The sequence below is a fragment of the Bombus terrestris genome, unplaced genomic scaffold (assembly GCF_910591885.1).
Source record: "Bombus terrestris unplaced genomic scaffold, iyBomTerr1.2, whole genome shotgun sequence".
In the NCBI taxonomy this organism is placed as follows: Eukaryota; Metazoa; Arthropoda; class Insecta; order Hymenoptera; family Apidae; genus Bombus; species Bombus terrestris.
In genome coordinates, this window is record NW_025963554.1 from 710,753 (window position 1) to 719,475 (window position 8,723).

The window sequence follows — 8,723 nt, forward strand, 5'->3', positions numbered from 1 at the left end:
CGTCATACGTTATAACGTAGTACTATATAACGTTGTACGTTATAACGTAATACTATATAACGTTATACGTTATAACGAAATACTATATAACGTTTTACGTTATAACGTAATGCAATATAACGTTATACGTTGTATAGTGATAGTATATAATGTTACACGGTATATAGTAATATTATGTAACGTCATACGTTATAACGTAATGCAATAAAACGTTACACGTTGTATAGTAATAGTATATAACGTTATAACTATTACTATACAACATTACTGTAACTACACTTTGTATAGTAATAGTATATAATGTTATACGTTATAGCGTAATGGTATATAACGTTATACGTTATAACGTAGTGCTCTTTAACATTACACGTTGTATAGTAATAGTACACAATGTTATCCGGTATATAGTAATATTATGTTACGTCATACGTTATAACGTAGTGCGATATATCATTACACGTTGTATAGTAATAGTACACAATGTTATACGGTATATAGTAATATTATGTAACGTCATACGTTATAAGGTAATAGTATATAACGTCATACGTTATAACGTTATGCAATATAACGTTATACGTTGTATAGTGATAGTATATAATGTTATCCGGTATATAGTATTATTATGTAACGTCATACGTTACAACGTAGTGCTATATATGATTACACGTTGTATATATATATTATACAATGTTATACGGTATATAGTAATATTATGTAACGTCATACGTTATAAGGTAATAGTATACAACGTCATACGTCATAACCTAATGCAATATAACGTTATACGTTGTATAGTGATAGTATATAATGTTACACGGTATATAGTAATATTATGTAACGTCATACGTTATAACGTAGCGCTATATATCATTACACGTTGTATAGTAATAGCACACAATGTTATCCGGTATATAGTATTATTATGTAACGTCATACGTTACAACGTAGTGCTATATATGATTACACGTTGTATATATATATTATACAATGTTATACGGTATATAGTAATATTATGTAACGTCATACGTTATAAGGTAATAGTATACAACGTCATACATTATAACGTAGTGCTATATATCATTACATAGTAATGTTACATTGTATAGTAATATTATACAATGTTATACGGTATATAGTAACAGTATGTAACTTCATACGTTATAAGGTAATAGTATACAACCGCATACGTCACAACCTAATGCAATATAACGTTATACGTTGTATAGTGATAGTATATAATGTTACACGGTATATAGTAATATTATGCAACATCATACGTTATAACGTAGTGCTGTATATCATTACACGTTGTATAGTAATAGTACACAATGTTATCCGGTATATAGTAATATTATGTAATGTCATACGTTATAACGTAGTGATGTATATCATTACACGTTGTATAGTAATAGTATACAATGTTATACGGTATATAGTAATATTATGTAACGTCATACGTTATAAGGTAATAGTATATGACGTCATACGTTATAACGTAATGCAATATAACGTTACACGTTGTATAGTGATAGTATATAATGTTATACGGTTTATAGTAATATTATGTAACGTCATACGTTATAACGTAATGCAATAAAAAGTTACACGTTGTATACTAATAGTATATAATGTTATACGTTATAGCGTAATGGTATATAACGTTATACGTTATAACGTAGTGCTTTATAACATTGCACGTTGTATAGTAATAGTATACAATGTTATACGGTATATAGTAAAATTATGTAACGTCATACGTCATATCGTAGTACTGTATAACGTTGTACGTTATAACGTAATACTATATAACGTTATACGTTATAACGAAATACTATATAACGTTATACGTTATAACGTAATGCAATATAACGTTATACTTTGTATAGTGATAGTATATAATGTTACACGGTATATAGTAATACTATGTAACGTCATACGTTATAACGTAGTGCTGTATAGCATTACACGTTGTATAGTAATATTATACAATGTTATACGGTATATAGTAATATTATGTAACGTCATACGTTATAAGGTAATAGTATACAACGTCATACGTCATAACGTAATGCAATATAACGTTATACGTTGTATAGTGATAGTATATAATGTTACACGGTATATAGTAATATTATGTAACGTCATACGTTATAACATAGTGCTGTATATCATTACACGTTGTATAGTAATAGTATACAATGTTATACGGTATATAGTAATATTATGTAACGTCATATGTTATAAGGTAATAGTATATAACGTCATACGTTATAACTTAATGCAATATAACGTTATACGTTGTATAGTGATAGTATATAATGTTATACGGTATATAGTAATATTATGTAACGTCATACGTTATAACGTAATGCAATAAAACGTTACACGTTGTATAGTAATAGTATATAACGTTATAACTATTACTATACAACATTACTATAACTACACGTTGTGTAGTAATAGTATATAACGTTATACGTTATAGCGTAATGGCATATAACGTTATATGTTATAACGTAGTCCTATATAACGTTACACGTTGTATAGTAATAGTATACAATGTTATACGGTATATAGTAAAATTATGTAACGTCATACGTTATAACGTAGTACTATATAACGTTGTACGTTATAACGTAATACTATATAACGTTACACGTTGTATAGTAAAATTATGTAACGTCATACGTTATAACGTAGTGCTATATATCGTTACACGTTGTATAGTAATATTATACAATGTTATACGGTATATAGTAATATTATGTAACGTCATACGTTATAAGGTAATAGTATACAACGTCATACGTTATAACGTAGTGCTATATATCATTACATAGTAATGTTACATTGTATAGTAATATTATACAATGTTATACGGTATATAGTAACATTATGTAACTTCATACGTTATAAGGTAATAGTATACAACCGCATACGTCATAACCTAATGCAATATAACGTTATACGTTGTATAGTGATAGTATATAATGTTACACGGTATATAGTAATATTATGCAACATCATACGTTATAACGTAGTGCTGTATATCATTACACGTTGTATAGTAATAGTATACAATGTTATACGGTATATAGTAATATTATGTAATGTCATACGTTATAAGGTAATAGTATATAACGTCATACGTTATAACGTAATGCAATATAACGTTATACGTTGTATAGTGATAGTATATAATGTTACACGGTATATAGTAATATTATGTAACGTCATACGTTATAACGTAATGCAATAAAACGCTACACGTTGTATAGTAATAGTATATAACGTTATAACTATTACTATACAACATTACTATAACTACACGTTGTATAGTAATAGTATATAATGTTATACGTTATAGCGTAATGGTGTATAACGTTATACGTTATAACGTAGTGCTCTTTAACATTACACGTTGTATAGTAATAGTACACAATGTTATCCGGTATATAGTAATATTATGTTACGTCATACGTTATAACGTAGTGCGATATATCATTACACGTTGTATAGTAATAGTACACAATGTTATACGGTATATAGTAATATTATGTAACGTCATACGTTATAAGGTAATAGTATATAACGTCATACGTTATAACGTTATGCAATATAACGTTATACGTTGTATAGTGATAGTATATAATGTTATCCGGTATATAGTATTATTATGTAACGTCATACGTTACAACGTAGTGCTATATATGATTACACGTTGTATATATATATTATACAATGTTATACGGTATATAGTAATATTATGTAACGTCATACGTTATAAGGTAATAGTATACAACGTCATACGTCATAACCTAATGCAATATAACGTTATACGTTGTATAGTGATAGTATATAATGTTACACGGTATATAGTAATATTATGTAACGTCATACGTTATAACGTAGCGCTATATATCATTACACGTTGTATAGTAATAGCACACAATGTTATCCGGTATATAGTATTATTATGTAACGTCATACGTTACAACGTAGTGCTATATATGATTACACGTTGTATATATATATTATACAATGTTATACGGTATATAGTAATATTATGTAACGTCATACGTTATAAGGTAATAGTATACAACGTCATACATTATAACGTAGTGCTATATATCATTACATAGTAATGTTACATTGTATAGTAATATTATACAATGTTATACGGTATATAGTAACAGTATGTAACTTCATACGTTATAAGGTAATAGTATACAACCGCATACGTCACAACCTAATGCAATATAACGTTATACGTTGTATAGTGATAGTATATAATGTTACACGGTATATAGTAATATTATGCAACATCATACGTTATAACGTAGTGCTGTATATCATTACACGTTGTGTAGTAATAGTATACAATGTTATACGGTATATAGTAATATTATGTAATGTCATACGTTATAAGGTAATAGTATATAACGTCATACGTTATAACGTAATGCAATATAACGTTATACGTTGTATAGTGATAGTATATAATGTTACACGGTATATAGTAATATTATGTAACGTCATACGTTATAACGTAATGCAATAAAACGTTACACGTTGTATAGTAATAGTATATAACGTTATAACTATTACTATACAACATTACTATAACTACACGTTGTATAGTAATAGTATATAATGTTATACGTTATAGCGTAATGGTGTATAACGTTATACGTTATAACGTAGTGCTCTTTAACATTACACGTTGTATAGTAATAGTACACAATGTTATCCGGTATATAGTAATATTATGTTACGTCATACGTTATAACGTAGTGCGATATATCATTACACGTTGTATAGTAATAGTACACAATGTTATACGGTATATAGTAATATTATGTAACGTCATACGTTATAAGGTAATAGTATATAACGTCATACGTTATAACGTTATGCAATATAACGTTATACGTTGTATAGTGATAGTATATAATGTTATCCGGTATATAGTATTATTAAGTAACGTCATACGTTACAACGTAGTGCTATATATGATTACACGTTGTATATATATATTATACAATGTTATACGGTATATAGTAATATTATGTAACGTCATACGTTATAAGGTAATAGTATACAACGTCATACGTCATAACCTAATGCAATATAACGTTATACGTTGTATAGTGATAGTATATAATGTTACACGGTATATAGTAATATTATGTAACGTCATACGTTATAACGTAGCGCTATATATCATTACACGTTGTATAGTAATAGCACACAATGTTATCCGGTATATAGTATTATTATGTAACGTCATACGTTACAACGTAGTGCTATATATGATTACACGTTGTATATATATATTATACAATGTTATACGGTATATAGTAATATTATGTAACGTCATACGTTATAAGGTAATAGTATACAACGTCATACGTTATAACGTAGTGCTATATATCATTACATAGTAATGTTACATTGTATAGTAATATTATACAATGTTATACGGTATATAGTAACATTATGTAACTTCATACGTTATAAGGTAATAGTATACAACCGCATACGTCATAACCTAATGCAATATAACGTTATACGTTGTATAGTGATAGTATATAATGTTACACGGTATATAGTAATATTATGTAACGTCATACGTTATAACGTAGTGCTGTATATCATTACACGTTGTATAGTAATAGTATACAATGTTATACGGTATATAGTAACATTATGTAACTTCATACGTTATAAGGTAATAGTATACAACGTCATACGTCATAACCTAATGCAATAAAACGTTATACGTTGTATAGTGATAGTATATAATGTTACACGGTATATAGTAATATTATGTAACGTCATACGTTATAACGTAGTGCTATATATCATTACACGTTGTATATAGATATTATACAATGTTATACGGTATATAGTAATATTATGTAACGTCATACGTTATAAGGTAATAGTATACAACGTCATACGTTATAACGTAGTGCTATATATCATTACATAGTAATGTTACATTGTATAGTAATATTATACAATGTTATACGGCATATAGTAACATTATGTAACTTCATACGTTATAAGGTAATAGTATACAACCGCATACGTCATAACCTAATGCAATATAACGTTATACGTTGTATAGTGATAGTATATAATGTTACACGGTATATAGTAATATTATGTAACGTCATACGTTATAACGTAGTGCTGTATATCATTACACGTTGTATAGTAATAGTATACAATGTTATACGGTATATAGTAATATTATGTAACGTCATACGTTATAAGGTAATAGTATATAACGTCATACGTTATAACGTAATGCAATATAACGTCATACGTTGTATAGTGATAGTATGTAATGTTACACGGTATGTAGTAATATTATGTAACGTCATACGTTATAACGTAGTACTATATAACGTCATTCGTAATAGCGAAGTACTATATAACGTTATACGTTATAACGAAATACTATGTAACGTTATACGTTATAATGTAATAGTATATAACGTCATACGTTATAACTTAATGCAATATAACGTTACACTTTGTATAGTGATAGTATATAGTGTTATACGGTATATAGTAATATTATGTAACGTCATACGTTATAACGTAATGCAATAAAACGTTACACGTTGTATAGTAATAGTATATAACGTTATAACAATTACTATACAACATTACTATAACTACACGTTGTATAGTAATAGTATATAACGTTATACGATATAGCGTAATGGTATATAACGTTATATGTTATAACGTAGTGCTATATAACGTTACACGTTGTATAGTAATAGTATATAACGTTATACGTTATAGCGTAATGGTATATAACGTTATACGTCAAAACGTAGTGCTATATAACGTTACACGTTGTATAGTAATAGTATACAATGTTATACGGTATATAGTAAAATTATGTAACGTCTTACGTTATAACGTAGTACTATATAACGTCATTCGTTATAACGAAGTACTATATAACGTTATACGTTATAGCGAAATACTATATAGCGTTATACGTTATAACGTAATAGTATATAACGTCATACGTTATGACGTAATGCAATATAACGTTATACGTTGTATAGTGATAGTATATAATGTTACACGGTATATAGTAATATTATGTAACGTCATACGTTATAACGCAGTACTGTATAAGGTCATTCGTTATAACGAAGTACTATATAACGTAATACGTTATAACGAAATACTATATAACGTTATACGTTATAAAGTAATGGTATATAACGTCATACGTTATAACCTAATGCAATATAACGTTACACGTTGTATAGTGATAGTATATAATGTTACACGGTATATAGTAATATTATGTAACGTCATACGTTATAACGCAGTACTGTATAACGTCATTCGTTATAACGAAGTACTATATAACGTAAAACGTTATAACGAAATACTATATAACGTTATACGTTATAAAGTAATGGTATATAACGTCATACGTTATAACCTAATGCAATATAACGTTACACGTTGTATAGTAATAGTATATAACGTTATGCGTTATAGCGTAATGGTATATAACGTTATACGTTATAACGTAGTGCTTTATAACATTGCACGTTGTATAGTAATAGTATACAATGTTATACGGTATATAGTAAAATTATGTAACGTCATACGTTATATCGTAGTACTGTATAACGTTGTACGTTATAACGTAATACTATATAACGTTATACGTTATAAGGAAATACTATATAACGTTATACGTTATAACGTAATGCAATGTAACGTTATAGTTTGTATAGTGATTGTATATAATGTTACACGGTATATAGTAATATTATGTACCGTCATACGTTATAACGTAGTGCTGTATATCATTACACGTTGTATAGTAATAGTACACAATGTTATCCGGTATATAGTAATATTATGTAACGTCATACGTTATAACGTAGTGCTATATATCATTACACGTTGTATAGTAATAGTACACAATGTTATCCGGTATATAGTAACATTATGTAACGTCATACGTTATATCGTAGTACTGTATAACGTTGTACGTTATAACGTAATACTATATAACGTTATACGTTATAACGTAATACTATATAACGTTATACGTTATAACGAAATACTATATAACGTTATACGTTATAACGTTATGCAATATAACGTTATACTTTGTATAGTGATAGTATATAATGTTACACGGTATATAGTAATATTATGTAACGTCATACGTTATAACGTAGTGCTGTATATCATTACACGTTGTATAGTAATAGTACACAATGTTATCCGGTATATAGTAATATTATGTAATGTCATACGTTATAACGTAGTGATGTATATCATTACACGTTGTATAGTAATAGTATACAATGTTATACGGTATATAGTAATATTATGTAACGTCATACGTTATAAGGTAATAGTATATGACGTCATACGTTATAACGTAATGCAATATAACGTTACACGTTGTATAGTGATAGTATATAATGTTATACGGTATATAGTAATATTATGTAACGTCATACGTTATAACGTAATGCAATAAAAAGTTACACGTTGTATACTAATAGTATATAATGTTATACGTTATAGCGTAATGGTATATAACGTTATACGTTATAACGTAGTGCTTTATAACATTGCACGTTGTATAGTAATAGTATACAATGTTATACGGTATATAGTAAAATTATGTAACGTCATACGTTATATCGTAGTAC